This window comes from Psammomys obesus, unplaced genomic scaffold (genome assembly GCF_907164565.1).
Source record: "Psammomys obesus unplaced genomic scaffold, mPsaObe1.curated_primary_1811, whole genome shotgun sequence".
Taxonomy (NCBI): domain Eukaryota; kingdom Metazoa; phylum Chordata; class Mammalia; order Rodentia; family Muridae; genus Psammomys; species Psammomys obesus.
In genome coordinates this window covers 34920840-34940149 of record NW_026591086.1, presented here as the reverse complement: position 1 = coordinate 34940149, position 19310 = coordinate 34920840, and the positions used below count along the sequence as shown (strand labels likewise).

Below are 19310 nucleotides of genomic sequence, written 5' to 3'. Positions count from 1 at the left end.
CCTGGGAGGATATGGAGGTGACTCTAGCGGAGATTCTTAGTAGCAGGGGCCATAGATACTAAAGAGACCACCTTCTAACTAGATAGGACTCCTAGTGGAGGGAGGGGATCACCAACCCTGCCACAGAAACTTCAATCCCAAGTTTACCCTTACTATAAGTTGTGCAGGGATAAAGATAGACCAGAGATTGAGGGAAGATCCAACCAATGGCTGGTCCATCCTGAGACCCACCCCATGGGAGAGAGCCAACCATTGACTCTATTAACAGTGCTCTGCTGTGCTTGAAGATTGGAAACTAGCATAGTTGCCCTCTGAGCAGCTCCATCGAATGGCAGATTGAAACAGGTGCTGAGACTCACAGCCAAACATCAGACATAGCGTGGGAAATCTTGTGGAAGAACAGCAGAACAGTCTTAAAACGCATATCTACTTATCTTAGGTAGGGTTTCTATTGCTGTGAATAGACACCATGACCAAGGCAGCTCTTATAAAAGAAAACATTTAATTGGGTCTGGCTTATAGTTTCAGAGGTTTATTCCATTATCATCATGATGGAAACATGACAGCATCCAGGGGCTGAGAATTCTGCCTCATGATCTTCAGCCATCAGAATGTGACTGTGTGCCACACTGGGTATAGCTTGAACACAGGAGACCTGGCAGCCCTGACCCACAGTAAAACACTTCCTCCGACAAGGTTAGACCTACTCCGACAAGGCCATACCACCTAACAATGGCACAACTCTTGGGCCAAGCATTCAAACACATGAGTTTATAGGGGCTATACCTATTCAAATCACCACACAACTCAACCCCCTCACACCTAGGTTCAGGGAATCCTATAGAGGAGGAGGCAAAAAGATTGTGAAAACCAGAGCAGATGAGGAACACTGAGAAAATAAGGCTTGAAACAACTTGATCAATACTCATTTGTATGTAGAAAGGTTTTCAGTTTAGTGTTTTTATGGGAATCCTGAAAACCACTGGGCCTTTACTTATCTTTACTTATCTTGGGCTCTTTCCCTTCTGTTTTTTGTTTGTTTGTTTGTTTTGTTTAACACCAATGTATTTGTTTTATGTAATTTTATATTATAATGAGAGACAGAAAGGTGGTGAATCTAAGGAGGAGGAGTAGTGCATGGGAATGTAGAAGGAGTTTGGAGGAGTAGAAGAAAGTGAGACAGTAATCAGGATAAAATATGTGAGACAAAAAAATATTCCAATGAAAGAAATAAAAAGAAACAAACCCTAAAACACAAAGCATACAGTGGGCTAAGAGATATTGCAAAGTAATCTGAAATACAGAGATAATAGAATGTTCTTGAATAGGAACTAACTTCCGTATCAAAGAGTTCAGAAGGTCTCAAGACAATTCCATCATTGCTCAGAAGTCCAATTGTACAGGTTTCTCTGAAATTCTAGGCCAAGTCTTAGCTATAATCCCAAGTAAAAATAGAAATGTCAAATTACAAATTTCCAATATACTGTGGAACAGCATACACATTCACATTCACAATGGAGGAATACAAGCCTGGGATTAAGTGTCAGATCAAAGCAAGACAGAAACTCAGTAGGAAAAACAATATGTCCTGTACCACTGTAGATGGTGTCTAGGCCACACATAGCATGATGAGTTCTCCAAAGTTTGGAGAGTTCTGCTGCTGTAACTATGGGCTTTACACCACATGGCAATTCTTTCAGTCCACCTCTGTCTCTGGCTGTAGCTTCTTCAGTAGGTGTTCCGTCGGTCTGGTACTGACAGTTTTTTGGGGTCTCTCATTGCATCCTTGGCTTTACTATCACAGACTAATGTAGTAGCCTATCAGGAACTGCTTTCGGAGATTGTATTCTGCCCACATAATTCCTGGACTCCCAGTCTTTTCGTTGAAATTTCAGCAAATGTTACCATTAATTTATAGCTCTTGCATTCTCTATACCTGCAAAACCAGCTCTAAGTAGACAATATACAAGTTTGCTCCTTGTAGAGGCAGTCATTGAGTTCTCTTACAGCATGAATTTGTACATCTCTATGTGCCTGGACAGCTGATTATGGATAAGGAAAATGTGAGGAAAGATTTTTATGAGGATACCTGTAAGAACAATGTGTCTTCGAGTTCTGCTCTCAAAAAAAAATCACTAGAATTAGTTTATTGATTTATATTCTAGAACAATTCTCTGAGTTAGCTGAAGACAAAGAGAACTACAAGAAGTTTTATGAGGCATCCTCCAAGAATTTAGAGCTTGGAAGCCGTGAAGGTTCTACCAACCTCCACTGCCTCTCTGAGCTCCTCCACTGGAGGAGGAGATGAGATGACCTCCCTGTCAGAGTATGTGTCTCTCATGAAGGAGACACAGAAGTCCATCTACTATATCACTAGTGAGAGCAAAGAGCAAGTGGCCACCTCTGCCTTTGTGGAACGCCCACAGAAGCAGGGATTTGAGGTAGTGTATATGACCGAGCCTATTGATGAATACTGCGTGCAACATCTCAAGGAATTCGATGGGAAGAGGCTGATCTTGGTAACTAAGGAGGCCTAGAGCTACTAGAGGATGAGAAAGAGAAAAAGAAAATGGAAGAGAGCAAGCAAAATTTGAGAATCTCTGCAAGCTCATGAAGGAGAACTTGGATAAGGTTGAAAAGGTGACAATGTCCAGTAGGCTTGACTCTTCATCCTGTTGCACTGTGACAAGCACCTATGGCTGGATACCCTCCTCTTTCTTCTCCTCCCATGCCCCTTCCCAAGTCCACTGATAGAGAAGGTCCTTCTCCCCTTCCATCTGATCCTAGATTATCAGGTCTCAAAAGGACTGGCTGCATTACCCTCCTCTGTGGCCTTGTAAGCCTGTTCCCCCCATAAGGTGGGGGTGATCAAAGAACCAGCCACTGAGTTAATGTCAGAGACAGCCCCTGTTCCCATTACTAGGGAACCCAATTGGAGAATGAGCTGCTATGGGCTACATCTGACTAGGGGTTCTAGGTTATCTCCATGCATGGTCAATCCTCAGTCAGAAATGCAAACAGGATGAACTTCAGAAGAGGGGAAAAAACAGGGAACAGGGCAGGAGCCTACCACAGAGGGTCTTTGAAAGATTACCCAGTAGGGTATCAAAGCAGATGCTGAGACTGGTAGCCAAACTTTGGGCAGAGTGCAAGGAATCTTATGAAAGAAAGGGGAGACAGAAAGACCTGGAAGGAACAGGAGCTCCACAAGGAGAGAAGCCGAACCGAAAAAATTCTTATATATGATACTTCAGCAAAGTGGTGGGATGCAACATTAACAAGCAAAAATCTGCAACCTTTCTATTTGCCAACAGCAAACAGGAAAAAGAAAGCCATAAAACAGTCCCATTCACAGAAGACATCACTGTCCATTAATTTTTTTCTCTTCCTTTATTTTTCTCTTATAACATTTTCTCACACAAACCAGTCCAACTGCAGCCTTCCTCCCTTCCCTTCTTCCTGATCCCTCCACCTTCCTTGTCCCCCTGATCTAGGACTCCACAGCTCACCTGTTTAACTTCAGAAAAGAGCAGGCCTCCCAGTGAGATTGGATAAAAACGGCCCAGCAAGACACAATAAAACTAGGCATAAACCCTCAGTCACTCTCACTCCCACTATGGGGAGTCTAAAAAAAAACCCCAAGGTAACCAACCACAGCATGTATGTAGAGGACCTAGAGGAAAAACGCGAGGGCTCTGGGGTTGCCTCTTCAGTCTCTGTGAGCCTCTATGGAACCCTGTTTAGTTGAGTTTGTGGGCTGTATGTTGCTGCTTTCCTTGCCCCCTCTGTCTCTTACAAATTCTAAGAAGTTTATTTTAGGGATATCACAATTTGGTGAAATTTTTCCCTGGTGATAAATGAACTATGTGTAGAATAAAGAGTTTCAATGTAGTCGAAACTCTAGAAAGATAACACTTGTACTTTAGAAAAAGTGGCATCTTCCACAAAGATGGGTTCTGTAGATCTACTCTGTGGGATCTTCCATAAAAATAGGTTGTATAGATGGACAAGCCCAAGATAAGAGCCTGTGGAGGATCCAGCGTGGTCTGAGCCACACAGATTACTCAAAGGCCACCAGGCTATTAAATACCTTTACCCCTCAATCTTTTGGGCAGAGAATAGGTTAGATAGCTTTGCTTTTGAAGATAAAACCCTGTGTGCTCAATAGTCCCAGTTCCCCTAATGCTTACATATGAGCTCAAACACCACAAGTGGTTCTCAAGGGAGACAAGTACTCAGGAAAGTATAAACCAGTTGAAAATTTTAGAATAGTGTGGAAGATTATAGACTCACCAATGCTGTTCATATTGGGATTGTATAACTTATGAGGATCAGTGAGGGCATTTTTTTAATTTTAAAATTTTAATTATCATTATTAATTACAATTTAATCACTTTGTATCCTGGCTGTAACTCCCAGGCTCGTCTCCTCCCAATCCCTCTCTCTTCTATGTACCTCCTCTAGTCCATTGTTAGAGGAGGACCTCCTCTCCTTCTATCTGACCCTAGCCTATCAGGTCTCATCAGGACTGGCTGCATTGTCTTCCTCTGTGGCCTCACAAGACTGCACCACTCAGGGGGACGTGATCATAGAGCCTGCCACCGAGTTTATGCCAGAGACAGCCCCTGCTTCCCTTACTAGGGAACCCACTTGGAGACTGAGTCTAGGCTACATCTGAGCAGGGAGTCTAGGTCCTCTCTAAGCATGGTTCTTGGTTGGGGTATCAGTCTCTGCAGGACCCCCAAGGCCCAGATTTTTTGACTTTGTTGGTCTTCTTTTGGAGTTTCTGTCCTCTCCATGTCTTTCTATCTCTGCCCTCCTCATTCAGAAGGGCAAACGTTATACACACCGGAAGCAGGAGAAGACAGGGAACAGGACAGAAGCCTGACACAGAGGGCCTCTGAAAGACTCTACCAAGGGTATTGAAGCAGAGGCTGAGACTCATAGCCAAACTTTGGGCAGAATGCATGGAATTTTATGGAAGAAAGGGTAGATAGCAATTAATTTCTTATATAAGCATCTAACTCCAGTAATTATTTTAAATCTTTGATTTTACTAATTAGTAATGCTAATTACTAATTCCTGGAACTTTCTAAGGTCTAGGATATCCCAAAATACTGATATGTTAGAATGATTTTGGTATGATATGGAATGGTAGAATGATTTTCTTAGGTTTTTCAAATGATAATTTGTTGTATAGTTTACAATTTGCTCTGCGGTAGTTAAACACATTGTTTAACTTGAAACAACAATATTTATTTTCTCAGGAGTCTGTGGACCAGGAATTGATAATGAGTTTTATTATTTTTATTCCTATGTTAAGACCTCAGTGAGGATAGAATTAATGTATAGGTCTTTGGTTTCAATAGTTTCTGTCCTCCATTATATATATACTAACTGAGGCAGTATTAGTTTCGCCTCCAACATCAAGACAGAAATGTTGATAGCCTGAAGAGAAAGCAAAGTATCGCTAAGACTGAGCTTTGTAAAGACTGAATATATCAATACATCTTTCACTGGCTCTCTCTCTATCAATTTCTTTATCTCTCTCTCTCTCATCTCTATCTTTATCTCTATGTCTATCTTTATCCATCTTCCTGTGTCCATCTCTCTATTTACTCCCCCCTCCAACACCATTTATCACCTCTTTCTATCCCTAAACATTGTTCAGTAGCTTACCTGAAGTGATTTTCCTAATGGCAGATCAGATTGTGTCTCTACACTTCTATATATATTTTATTGTGATAATTACCATGGAAAGAAGACTATGATCCTTTTTATTATAGAAGGCATTTTGTCATTTGTAGCACATCTGTGATTGCAGACTCTTTCAAATGCTGTTTCCTCATATAAATACACATAATACTGATACATCAATGTTATTCTAAACTGTACTTGTCCATTACTCATTAAGCTTAAACGTTAGAATTAACTTAATTTAATTCTTTTCCTTTTCCCATTTAGATAGTCTGTTATGTAGGCCCTTGCATAAAATGGTATATACTTGCTTAGTATTCACATTATTTTGAGACTGAGCATGTATCCGTTCACACAATTTTGCACTGATTTATGAAGTGTTTTGTTTTATGCATCTGTGTGCATTTCATCAACATAAAAGATCCAGTAGAAAAAAACCTGACATCTTTATTGTTTTGAACTGGCTGAGCAGACCTGAAATCCAAGCTTTCTGTCTATCTGAGGGACCGGTTGGAACATCTGGGCACAGACAGAACCTACTACTCCTTTGTGAAATTCACTTTGTATCTTGGAAGCTTGAACTCTGCTCTAGAGCCTTACAGCATAAAAGAATCAGTATTGCATTTGCTACCTAGAGAGGAAGGCTGAAGAGAGGCAGAGGGTTAAGCCCCAATCACAACTGGTAAAGCCTTAATGTAAAAAGTAATATTTACTTTGCTTTGACATTTTTATATGTACAGTTTAGAAGGCTTTTGAGGTTTGTAACCCTTTAGTAAATAACGTTTTATCAAATGTTACATTTTTAAGAATTGCTCCAATAGGAAAAAAATATGGCAACAAATATATAAGAAAGCATGAAATAGAGTTCAGCATGACATGCTAGGACATTAAGTACACAAATTCAATTTCAGATGTAAGAAATAAATACACAATCATATAAATTCAAAATACACTATTTTTTTCTTCTGAAAAAATTATTTTCTTAAAATGTGTTCATTGTGTGGGTTAATTGACAACTCTTATCAAGTTAATGACAAAGTAATTTTTTCCAAAGAAATTTTAATTCTAATGCAAAGTTCTATTATTATAAATCATCTTGCATAAAAGTTATTTTGTCATTCTAAAAGCAAAATTTTTGTAGGAATAAATACATTCCACTTTAAAAACTATATGTAATATGTTTAGTCTTTTGCTTTGTGAAATTAAGTATAGGCAATTAACTATGGATCCTATAACAAGTAAGTAGGAATATGCTTGATCTCTGTAATGTGAAAATTCAAATGATTCTCCATAGATGCTCTTCCTTCAAAATCATAGGATACTTTATTAGTATGTACTTTATTGCTTATACTCTCTGCATTTTTATACATCCTATATGGATATCATAATACACAAAAGTAGCACGATATATTAATAATAAAATGTGGTAATTTTATACACGTGTTAATAACTAACCCTACACAGTAAATGATGTCACCAAACCATGTGCAGGCTTTTCAGCGAGTTAAAAACAATTTGCAAAAGGAACCAAACAAAGATATGTTTTGCATAGATGTGTTTAAAGGTTAACTTATATTTTCAGGAGATTCACAGGTAGAAGGGAGCAGACAGAGTCCCCTAGTCTCGCACATCATACTCATAACATCTATTTGCTTTGCTTTGTCAAAACATATGAAAAATCATTAAAGTGTTTTAATAAATGTCTGGTTTTCCTCCTCATTCATCTTATAAATATTAATTAGCCATGGATCAGGCAATTAAAGTTTAATCAATTTGCACTAATTAGCACCGCATACTTGCATAAAAAGATAAAACCAACTCCTGCATCTGGCTGTTATTTGCAGTTTTTGTCAAGTGCTGATGAGTTTAATCTTGAAGGGAAGATTAAGAAGAAAAGAAAAAAAGTAAATCAAGAAAGTAGTGTTAATTTTATTAAATTTTCACTCAAAGCCATGGTCATGGGTGTCATGGAGCTAATCCCAACAACATTACACTTTGTTTTTCTTGGACATCATTCTTCAGGATTTTCTTTATGTCCTCACCCAGTGCAGAGAGGCTCCGTATCATTTGCTTGTGGTTTTGCTGTACGCATTTCATTTTCTCATCAACCTAAACATGATCTGCTTAGTTGACTTATGATTTTGAAAAAAAATGAAAAACAAAATTAGGTGATAATACAGAATCTAAGATTCAACCTTTTTCCTTCACAATGAAAATAAATGGTCTGTGTGGAAGGTGCCATTATAACGTAGCAGCTCTACAGGTACCACTAAAAATTACTTCACTAAAAGTTTTGTGTAGCTGTGACAACAATGAGAAGAATCTCTGAAAGTGTCAGAAGGTTGTGGCCTGATATTCCCTTTACAGACTGGAGCTCAGCTTGTTTTTGTTCCGCATAGACGGTGAGAGACTCGTTCCTGCTTCTCTGTTTCTGACTTGTGAATTTGATTAAATAAATTACACTGCCAATCTAGCGGGGAGATGCTGTACAGTGCATTTGCATTACTATTTTCTGTTTTAATAACCAGAGAAAATAAAGTGTTCCATTACTGCCTATTCATATAATTGACAAGGATTATAGAGAATGGAGCTAGTATTTAATCATGGATGGAAATTTATCTTAGGCTTGGCAGGTAAAACTACATGTTTTAGGATGATTTAGCATTGTACTAAAAAATAGAGGATGATTCATAAAAAAAGTTATGCACCATTTACATAGGGATTTTTATTCAGTTTATGCAAGAATAGAGTGGTGAATGGTTATTGATATTTTCAAGTAAAGTGTGTATGATTCATTAAACTCCCTATTTCTTGGTGAACAAGCCCTGCTCTGTTAAGTACTCTTTGAGTACATATCACATAAAGAAAGAAGAAGTAGAAAAAGGGGTTGCCATGCTTCAATAACTCCTTTTTTAAAAGTACCTAAAAAGAAGATTGCCTACAGTAACAGATAACTGAACTACCATCTGGATTTCAATACATACAATTTTAATGGAGTTAGTGAAAAAATATGAATATATTATTTCTTATTATGTTATATGCAAGCTAGCATAGAAATATATACCTGAATATATTTTAAAAAGCAAGGCTATGAATCAAATTCCAAAGCTCTATACAGTTGTTACCGTGAATGAAATCGTCTATAAAATGCTTTATAAAATCTAAACTACGATAAAAATAACAGCTTCATGGGGCAAAGAGAAAAAAATGAGACTGGTAAGTTTCAGGAGATTTTGTATGAATTCAGACTTGTATTCATAGAGAAAAGGAGGCTAAGGTAATAGTGGCCTTGGGTATCTTTGAATGTTCTGTGGTTTTCAAACATAAATGCCTTAGGCAAAGTTTTAAATCATTTACACCATGGCTTTTTTTTTTTAACTGTTCTTTTTTTTAACTGTAAAGAATAAAATCTGAGTTGCTCTAGACTATCTCAGCTTCACTGTATTGAAACCCTCAATTCTGTTTTCCATACTTAATATATTAAAATCAACCACTCCTTTGCCCTCAGCATCTAGAAATGATTTAGTACTATAAATTGTTAATATGTTCTGCTCAAAACCTTTTTATGAAAAATTGTATTTTTATTTTTAATTTGTGTATATTTGCATTTTCACATGAGTGCAGTCCCTGGAGAGAACAAGAAAATCTTATATCTTCTGGAGCAGGAGTTATAGGTACTTATGAACCACTTGAAGTTGGAGTTTGAAATTACCTATAGTCCGCTGAAAAGCAGTTTGTGCTGCTATAACAACTAAGCCATGTCTCCAACCTAACTGAACCATGTCTCTAGCCTAAGGTAAACATTGCTTTCAGAGGTGCTTAATAAATCTCCTTCTTAGTACATTTTGGATACTCTAGGGCATGCCACGACATACTACTTTCCATACAAAACCACAGCTACATATAGATTTCTTCACAAGTACATTTGAAATTTTTTTTGTCCCCCATTGTATTCATAACAATGTAAATGCTCAACATACATTAAAAGTTAATATTGTTGTAGACTCCTACCACAGAGGGTCTCTGAAAGACTACCCAGCAGGATATCAAAGCAAATGCTGAGACTCATAGCCAAACTTTGGGCAGAGTGCAAGGAATCTTATAAAGGAAGAGGAGATAGAAACATCTGGAGGGGACAGGAACTCCACAAAGGAGACAAACAGAGCTAAAAATTCTGGGCCAAGGGGTCTTTTCTGAAACTGATACTCCAGCCAAGCACCATGCATATAGGTAACCCAGAACCCCTGCACAGATGTAGCCCATGGCAGCTTAGTCTCCAACTGGGCTTCCTACTAATGGAAACAGGGGCTGTCTCTGACATGAACTCAGTGGCAGGAGCAGCCTTACCAGGCCACAGAGGAAGACAATGCAGCCAGTCCTAATAAGACCTGATAGGCTAGGATCAGATAGAAGGGGAGGAGGACCTCCCCTTTCAGTGGTCTTGGGGAGAGGCGTGGGAGGAGAAGAGGGAAGGAAGGTGAGATTGGGATGGGATGAGGGAGGGGGCTACAGCTGAGATACAAAGTGAATAAACTGTAGTAAATTAAAAAAAATTACAAAGAAAGAAAGAAAGAAAGAAAGAAAGAAAGAAAGAAAGAAAGAAAGAAGAAAGAAAGAAAGAAAAAGAAAGAAAGAAAGAAAGTAAAAGCAGGGGTTGGGTCTCAAGTTGGGCCAGTCATTGGACCATGGTAGGGGACAGGGGATGGGGTTACTGGGATGGTGATGGGGGAGGCATAAGGGCTGCAATGAGGCTGTAAAGTAATTAAAAATATAAAGAAATGGAATGAATGAATATGAATAAAACTTTAAAAAGTTAAAAAAAGTTTATATTATGTAAACAAGTTGCGTGCAGATGACTTTAACAGTGAAAAGGTTGAGAAGAAGCATATAAATGAGATTATAACTGGGGAAATATACCAGTAATGTCTATTTTTTACTCAGCACTATAATCTGATAACATTATAGTGATGTCTTAAGCAAAACTTAAGACATCTTGGGATGAAATGCGAAGATTTTCAAATCATAGGCCATAGGAATGGTTTATGGTTATTGGTGTTTGCAGAGGTTTTTCCTCTCAAAGGCAAAGTACCGACTAGAAGTCTTTGCAGATAACCAATGGAACACAGTGTGATAGATCATAACTTCACACTTGTCCTGTGTTTACCAGGAGACTGACAAGGTCTATCTCCCCCCTTGTAAATCTACCTACTTTAGATCACTTTTTTCAGCTTAGCTTTAGAGAAAGGAAGATGCCCTGATCCGGGAAACACAAACACAGATAAGGAATTCTTAGACTTCAAGCTAACTCTGATAAAAGCACACCTGAAGCTGTGGAAGCCCACGTAATCCATACCAGCTCCCCAGCCCACTTTCCGAGTTTCTGGAAACAGAGATTGGCCATTCTTCTGTGACCTGAATTTTTGACATTTCTTTCTATTTCTTTAGAGAGTTGATAAATTCTACTTCCACTACTGTGGGGCAAAAGCAAAGCAAAACAAAACAAAACAAAACAAAATATTGTTCTCATAACCATCCAATCAGACTGCAGGCAGATTTATCTCTGAGAAATAGGAAATAAACACAGGTAACAATGAGACTCCGTGGAAAATGCAGATTTATACTAAATTCTATTCAAAACTGTGTTCTAAATTATTTTGGTGACACACACTTTTAATCAAAGCACATAGAAGTCAGAGAGAGTAAAATCTCTATGGTCTACATAACAGTGTACCATATAAGCAAGGGCTACAAAGTATAACCCCGCCTCAAAACAACAAACAAACAAACAAAAAAACACGCACAAAAAAACCATGAACTCAGTGGCTGGCTCATTGATCACCTCCCCCTGGAAGATGGGGGTAGGCACAGCCTTACTAGGCCCCAGAAAAAGACTGTATGATGAGACCTGACAGGTTAGGGTCAGATGGAAGGGGAGGAGGATCTCCTCTATTAGTGGACATGGGGAGGGGCATGGGAGGAGAAGAGAAGGGAGGGTGAAATTGGGAAGGGATGAGGGAGGGGGGCTACAGCTGGGATACAAAGTGAATAAATTATAATAAATAAATAGATACTATATATATATAAACAAAACAAACAAAAAAATGAAAAAGAAAACAAAAGCATGTCTCCATTCCATCCTTTGTCCCCCACAAAAACCCACCACCACTAAAACACAAAACAAATCAAAACAAAAATGAAATTCTGAGAAGAGTGTGACAGAAAGTGATCTTATGATCTTGTTACAAATGAGAGGCATAGGAGAGTCTGAGAATGCAAATACCTAAATATAAATTTGACGTTCAAATAAAGAGAAATTTAGCAAACATCAGATTTACTTCTGCTGAGTGCACCCTATATTTTAGTAGCAGAACTTCATGTCAAGCACATAACTTTACCAACTTTTAGTTTAGAGATGATTACCAAAACTCACAGAAATACATTTTCTGAAACTGATGAAAGAACATAATCAGAGATCTTTAGCAACCACAATTTATTCCATATTTTTGAGATTTTGTTTTATACAACTTACAGTATCATTATAATCTAATCCTGTTTTCCACATCTCAGTCCCTCCTAAAAGACTGATGTTTTCTCAAGCAGTGGTGGGTAGAGAGCATCATACTCATCCCTCCCAGGTTTCATGTTTCCTGAGTTTGCATAGAGTTCTTGGCACTGTACAAGTGTTTTAATTAGGCATGTTTTCTCGTGGGAAGACATGATAAAGAAATGCAAAATACTTTTAGAGTACATGAAGAGTAGGGTATTTAAATATGACAAAGGGTTACAGGGACCAATGGGATTTCTTAGTAATTGGTTTTCTATTAATAAGAAAGGGAATTCTAGAGAAAGTTTCATAAATTGTGTCATGAAGGAGTAGGTAGTCATGTTTTCCAGAGATAGGAAGCCATTAATCTCTGGAGAATAACCACGCCTGTTTGGTTCCTGTGTATCTCTCTTAGTCTATTTTTGGTTTTAATAATGTCCCACCCTGAGTAAGCCATAAAAAGTTGCTTCTTTAGGCTCTTCTAGCCTAAAGTTACACGGCTACATTTTTTTTTTTTTTTTATTCACAGAGTCTCAAGATGGCACAGGGTGTCACATGACAGGGGATGAAGGAGCACTGGCTTTAATAGTAAACTCGTTCTTAAGTAACTTATTAACCCATTAGCCCATTAAAACAGTAGTCTATCCATGAGAACAAAGCTCTGATCATCTCAAAAGTTTTGCTTATTCCTACATCTCCCCACAATCTCCCTGTTCTTAAATTTTTTTTGTTATTTTTAATAAAATTATTCTAACTTTTGTTATTTTAAATAAATTATATCAACTCCTTCTTTCCCTTTCTGCCTTCCAACCTTCTTATGTCCCTCCTGTTAAATTTATATCTTTGCTTTGTTATTGGTATGAACCAATATATGTATAAGTATGTAAATACAGCTCAATGCGTCTGTTTTACTTGTTTCATCCTGTGCATCATGGTTTCAGGACTTCAGCTTTGTTTGGTACATCTGTTAGGGAACCTATCCCTGGGAGGGGCAAATTCCTCTTCTCTCTGCAGTCATCAGTTGTTTGTAGTTCTCTATTTCTGGGTGAACCCCAGGAGGATTTCTCCCTTTTTTTGTCAGCATATCTATTGATACTGTCTATGTTAGGGTTAGTTCTAAGAGAGATAGTCACACAACAGACTTCCTTGTATTCTGACTCTTAAAATCTTCCTGCCCCCTTTTACTTGAGGTTCCCTGAGGATAGGTGCAGAGGCAGTGCTGTAGGGCTATCCATTGAAGGTTGGTACTCCAGAATGCCTTATTGTCTGTGTTGTGTCTAACTGTGCTTCTCTTGGTTGGTTTCCATGTATTGTAGAGAGAAGATTATTGATACTTAGAATTTGTGTTATTTCTCTGTTCTAGACAGTTACTCATAAAAGAAATTGGATTCTTGGATTTCAAATAGTCTGAATAAACAGTTTATAAGCTTCGCCCATAATTTCATTCAATTTATTTGGTAAGCTAGATGAAAATGAAGGAAGGATACTCTCTATAGTTCTTTCTCTACATGAGAAGTTTTGGTTAACAACAACAGACACACTTAACTTGTACAGTGAGCGTGGTATCACAATTTAATTTACACACACATATTCTATGTGCTTGTTTTCTTTTTTCTTGCAGCTATTAGTGATTTTATTTGGGTAATCTGTAAAACTCCTTTTGGGAATGATTAGCATATTATCATTCAAATGATTTTCTTAAAAAACAACAATCATTTAGTCACATTTACAGAATACAAAATGGGGTCAACTGATGAAAACTGATAATACATATGCTCATTTTCTCTACTGCCTTTTCCAAGCTTCTGCATTAATTCCTTCCTTGACTCTAAATAGAATCCTAGGCAGGTCATTAGCATTATCATTCTTAGATATGTCAAAAATGTTTATTCAATTCTAGATGTGAAAATAATTGAAAACACTTGTGTTTTAATTCTATGTGTTGAGGAAATTAAAATTTAAGTTTCTCATTTCTCCCAGCTTATTCTTACTCATGAGAGAAACGGGCATCCAGAGAAAAGGACAGCAGATTGTTTTGGATCTTTAGACTTTTCCTTTATAATATTCACTGAGAACATGAGCTGAAGCAGAGAAGTTGAAAGAGACAGAAGGAATAAAGACTGCATCACTTAGTATTGTGACCTAGTAGTTCTCCATAGACTACAAACTTAGTAAAACTGATATTCCCACCTGTACATTCTGAAAATATGGTACCTGCTCTGCTTTGAATGACGTTAGATGACTTCCTTCTTCACCTACTTAACAATTTAATTTTAACTTTATTAGATTTACATACCCAACTGAAAACTATAGTTTTCTGAATACATTAACATGTATAAATATCATATATATTATTATATATTAATGTGTATAAAGCCAGAAACAATGCTGATGTCTGGATACATTATGAATTAAATATATACCACAATAAAAGTGCATCGACAGTCCATGAGATATATCCCATCCACATTTCATCCGAATCCACTTTTCTCTTAACCTCTGGCCAGGAGAATCCACTAGTCAACTGTTTTCCATTATAGGTCATTTGGCTTTTCTTATGTTTTAGTTGTTTGATTCAGTTTTCAGAATCGCTTATGACATTTTGTGGTTTAGTAGTCTATTTTGCTTTCGCTAAATGCTTTTTAACTGTGTCAAGTGTGCATGTAAATAACAATTGGATTTTCAGAATTGAGTCACTACAAATATCGTTGGTATGGATATCAGTGAAAAAGTTCGTAGGGACAAGCATTCTGAGTTCTCCTGAGTAAATATCAAGACGTGATGGACAGTTTTACAGCAATTGAATATTTCCTTTTGAATAAGCCCCAAACTGTTTATGTCATCTTAGTGGCCGCATATTACTATGCGGTGTCTTGGTGTCTTCTCTGTTCAGTGTTTTCACAAGAGGTTCTCCAGTTACCATTCTGAATATACTTACCGTTGCTTTTGCCAACATTTCATGAGTTGGTTGGGGTGTCGTCAGGCATCGTTATCCATTTTAGATACAAATATTTTTCAAGTATATGAGATGTAAATATTTCTTATTTTGTGTTTGACTTCTCATTTCCTTGAGGATCTTTATATATTTTAATCAATGATTAAAATTAATTTTTTGATTAAATTTAAAAAGCCTTTCCCTTTCTTCCATCCAGCCCATTCTACGTCCTGTCCCTTCAACTCCTTCCATGCCCTTTCCCACTCTCAAATTGACAACCTATTCAGTACAAAGTTTTACATTTTTGGTAATTGTAACTTTTATTATAATTAGGTTTTATTGTTTTCTATTTTTCTTTTTTGTTTGTTTATTTATTACAATTTATTTACTTTGCATCCCAGCTGTAGCTACCTCCCTCCTCTCCTCCCAAACCCACCCTCCCTCCCTCTTTTCTCCCTATGCCCCTCCCCTAGTCCACTGATAGGGAAGGTCCTCCTCCCCTTTTATCAGACCCTAGCCTATCTGGTCTCATCAGGTCTGGTTGTATTGTCTTCCTCTGTGGCCTGGCAAGGCTGCACCCAGTAGGGTAGGTGCTCAGAGAACATAGCCAATCTCTGAGTTCATACTAGAGAAAGCTCCTGCTCCCCTGACTAGGATACCACCATGGAGACCGAGTCTGTGGGTACACTGAGCCAGGGTTTTAGATCCTCTCCATGTATTGTGCTTGGTTGAGGTATCAGTCTCTGCAGGGCCCCCAAGGCTCAGTTTTTTGGCTCTATTGGTCTCTTTGTGGAGCTCCTGTCCCCTCCAGGTCTTTCTATCTCCCCCTTCTTTCAAAAAAATTCCATGCATTCTGCCCAAAGTTTATCTATGAGTCTCAGCCTCTGCTTTGATATCCCAATCAGAAGAGTCTTTCAGAGACCTGTTGTGGTAGGCTCCTCTCCTGTTCCCTGTCTTCTCCTGCTTCTGATGTCTATTCCTTTTGCCCTTCTGTATGAGGATTGAGCATCTTCCCTGCTGTCTTCCTTTTTGTTTAGCTTCTTTGTTGAAGAGCCTATATATGTGTGTTTGTGTATGTATAGAAATGAAATGAGACTGTGAGAAGAACAAGAAATGTAGGTGAAAAGGGATTTTAAAAATGGGTAAAACAAAACATGTGACATAAAATTGAAGTGGGGAACAAGTAGAAAAAAGACCAGTAGCAGAAGGGTGTGATACATGATATATACATACATACATCATATTTCACATATATACAAATATATGCCGTCTTAGTTCACCAAGTTATATCTGAAAATGAGTTTAAAAGGATGTTCAACATGACAAAGAAGGGCAGAAATATGATGCTTTAGCATCATTAGTCAGCTGAAGATTATTGGTTTGGAAAGAGTTGTTTGAAAATGGTTCTCAAAAATATCACATGTTATTCTATGGTTAAAAACCCATTCAGTGAGCATGTCTTAAGAAAAGCAGAGGAATATTTATGGCTTAAGATCATGTGATAATTTTCAGTGTGTCAACAATGTCTCTTATATTACCATAGTTTATCATATCATATATCTCATTTTTTTATTTTTTATTATTATTAGTTACATTTTATTAACTGTATCCCAGCTGTATCCCGCTCCCTTATTCCCTCCCAATCCCACCCTCCCTCCCTCATCTCCTCCCTGCCCCTTTCCAAGACCACTGATTGGGGAGGACCTCCTCCCCTTTCATCTCATTTTTATTCTTAACACTTATTTCTACTGTATCACCCTTACCTGTCTATTCCTTCATGTCATCTATTTTTCCTCTGGAATTCAATCTTCTTAAAACATTTCTCCCTAACCTTTTATCCTTATTGATCCCAGAGTATCTTGGACTTAGAACTCTAGAATTCCTCAGAGTAGTCACATTTAGCTAGATTCTGTTTGTTTGTTTCAAGACAGTGATTCTCTGTGAATCCCTGGCTGTCCTGGAACTCACACTGTAGACCAGGCTGGTCTCAGTCTCATAGACCGCTGCCTGCATCTGCCTCCCAAGAGCTGGATTAAAGACATGTGCCAGCACTATTTATTTCTAAAGCACTTTATTAGTGCCTTCAGCGTCTTATACTTTAAAAGTTAAGTAACCCCCTCCCCGCAGTGGCCAGTGATATAGCAAAGAGACTTCACCCACTAAGAGTGGACTGGGAGTAGAATTATCATGTGACTCCTCCATTGCACTTGCCTGAGTTTCCAAGACAGACAGCAGCATTTGGTTGTTTATTGGTGGAAGGCCTAGGCAATGCTAAGCACATAGTCCACCACTGAGCTGGATTACTGCTCAACACATAGAAGCATGATGGAAATGATCTAGAGCACTGGTTCTCAGGCTTCCTAACACAGTGATCCTTTGATATAGTTCTTCATGTTGCAGTGACCCTCCAGCCTTAAAATTAAAATTATTTTTGTAGGTACTTGATAACTGTAATTTTGCTACTGTTATTGTTGTTGTTGTTATTTTGCTCTTTTCAAAACCTTCTCTGTGTAGCCTTAGCTATCCTGGACTCACTATGTAGACCATGCTAGCCTTGATCTCACAGAGATCTGCCTGCCTCTGCCTCTCCGAGTGCTGGGTTTACAGATGGGTGCTACAGTGTCCAATGATACAATTATGAATTGCAATGCAAATACTTTTTGGAGATAGAGATTTGCCACAGGGGTTGCAACCCCCAGGGTGAGAAACACTGATCTGGAGTAATAACAGGATAAAATGCACAATGGAACAATTTCTTCCTTCTCTGACAAACATAAAAATTTTAAATTCTTATATTTATCCAATTTACATTTCAGTTGAGATCGTAGTGTTTTTCTGCCTTAATCTTGAAGGTTTCCTTAAAAAACATCTTTTTTTTTGAGGGAGATAAAATTTACTCACAGGAGTTTTCTTCTAAGAAAAACACCATATCTCCAAATATAATCTGACTTTTATGATGGTCCATGATCTCAAGTGTTCATGTCTTCCTCCTCTCAAGATCAGATTTTGTGATTACGTGCTTGTAACCAATACATTCATGCTTTCTTTTGTTATTTTTGTCTGGGCAGATTCTGTGTACAGTGAAATTTGAAAAGTAGTTTTATCAAAAGAGTGAGTACCTGAAGGGATGGAGAACAGTACAATTGTAAAGACGAAAGTAGAGAAAGTAGAGAAATGGCACAGTTCAAGCATGGAGGATGCTGTGACAGATGAGACAGAGAAGTATGCAGCAGCCTGTATGAAACATTTAGGGAGAAACCTGTGTTCTTCCAAACAAAGGGGTTAAAAGCTGTCAATGAGAGGGGATTAAACAAAGCAGATAATAGAAAAAGAGATGAGGGAAATACTTGAGGTTAAGTGTTCCAGTGAACACTGGAAAATTTAGTAAAGAAGGTAAAGGATTGGATTGGGTTAGCCAAAATAAAGATATACAAAGAAGCCTTTTAGAAAGTCTGTAGTTTATAAGTTGATTTAAACACACACACACACACACACACACACACACACACACACACACACAGAAGTACTCTGCATGGGTAGCTATTTCTCCTCCACAAAAATATGACGAAATGTTGAATGGATCACAGCTATTTTCATTATTCTTGGCTTCCCAACATAAATATATAGTAAGACTCTATTGCTGTTGGTAATACTTCAGACACAGGTTATAAATAAGTCAACCTTGAAGTGACCAGGGGACTCTTTTTCTGCTGGCATGATTACATAATGTCAAAAGAGCTATGATGAGACCTGATAGGCTAAGATCAGATAGTAGGGTATGAAAGCTATCAGTGGACTAGGGGAGGGCCATGGAAGGGGAGAGGAAGGGAGGGTTTGGTACTAGCCTATCTTGGAAGGACAGCCAAGGATCCATCACAAATAGAGGCTATATTATTGATTGATGGTGGCTGAGGGAGGGATTATCACTTCTCTTTGGGGGCATGGCCACTTCTAGGTTGCTGATACCCTAGTGCATGGTCAGTCACTCATGATCATATGCACATCACTAACTGGACTCAGGATTGTATTAATGACATTAAGCAGACAGGTCATTAAGTCTAGTTGTGAAAGACACAAGGGAAGTTGGCAGAGGTCAGTGGTAGGTGGATGTAATTGCTGTACATTTTATAAATG

The 19310-nt window shown here is 38.0% G+C and overlaps 1 pseudogene; it reads left to right on the top strand.

Annotated features, from left to right (window-relative positions):
* The first annotated feature begins 1628 nt into the window (after nt 1-1628).
* On the top strand, nt 1629-10872 carry LOC129678930 (heat shock protein HSP 90-beta-like; annotated as a pseudogene).
* Nucleotides 10873-19310: the final 8438 nt, after the last annotated feature.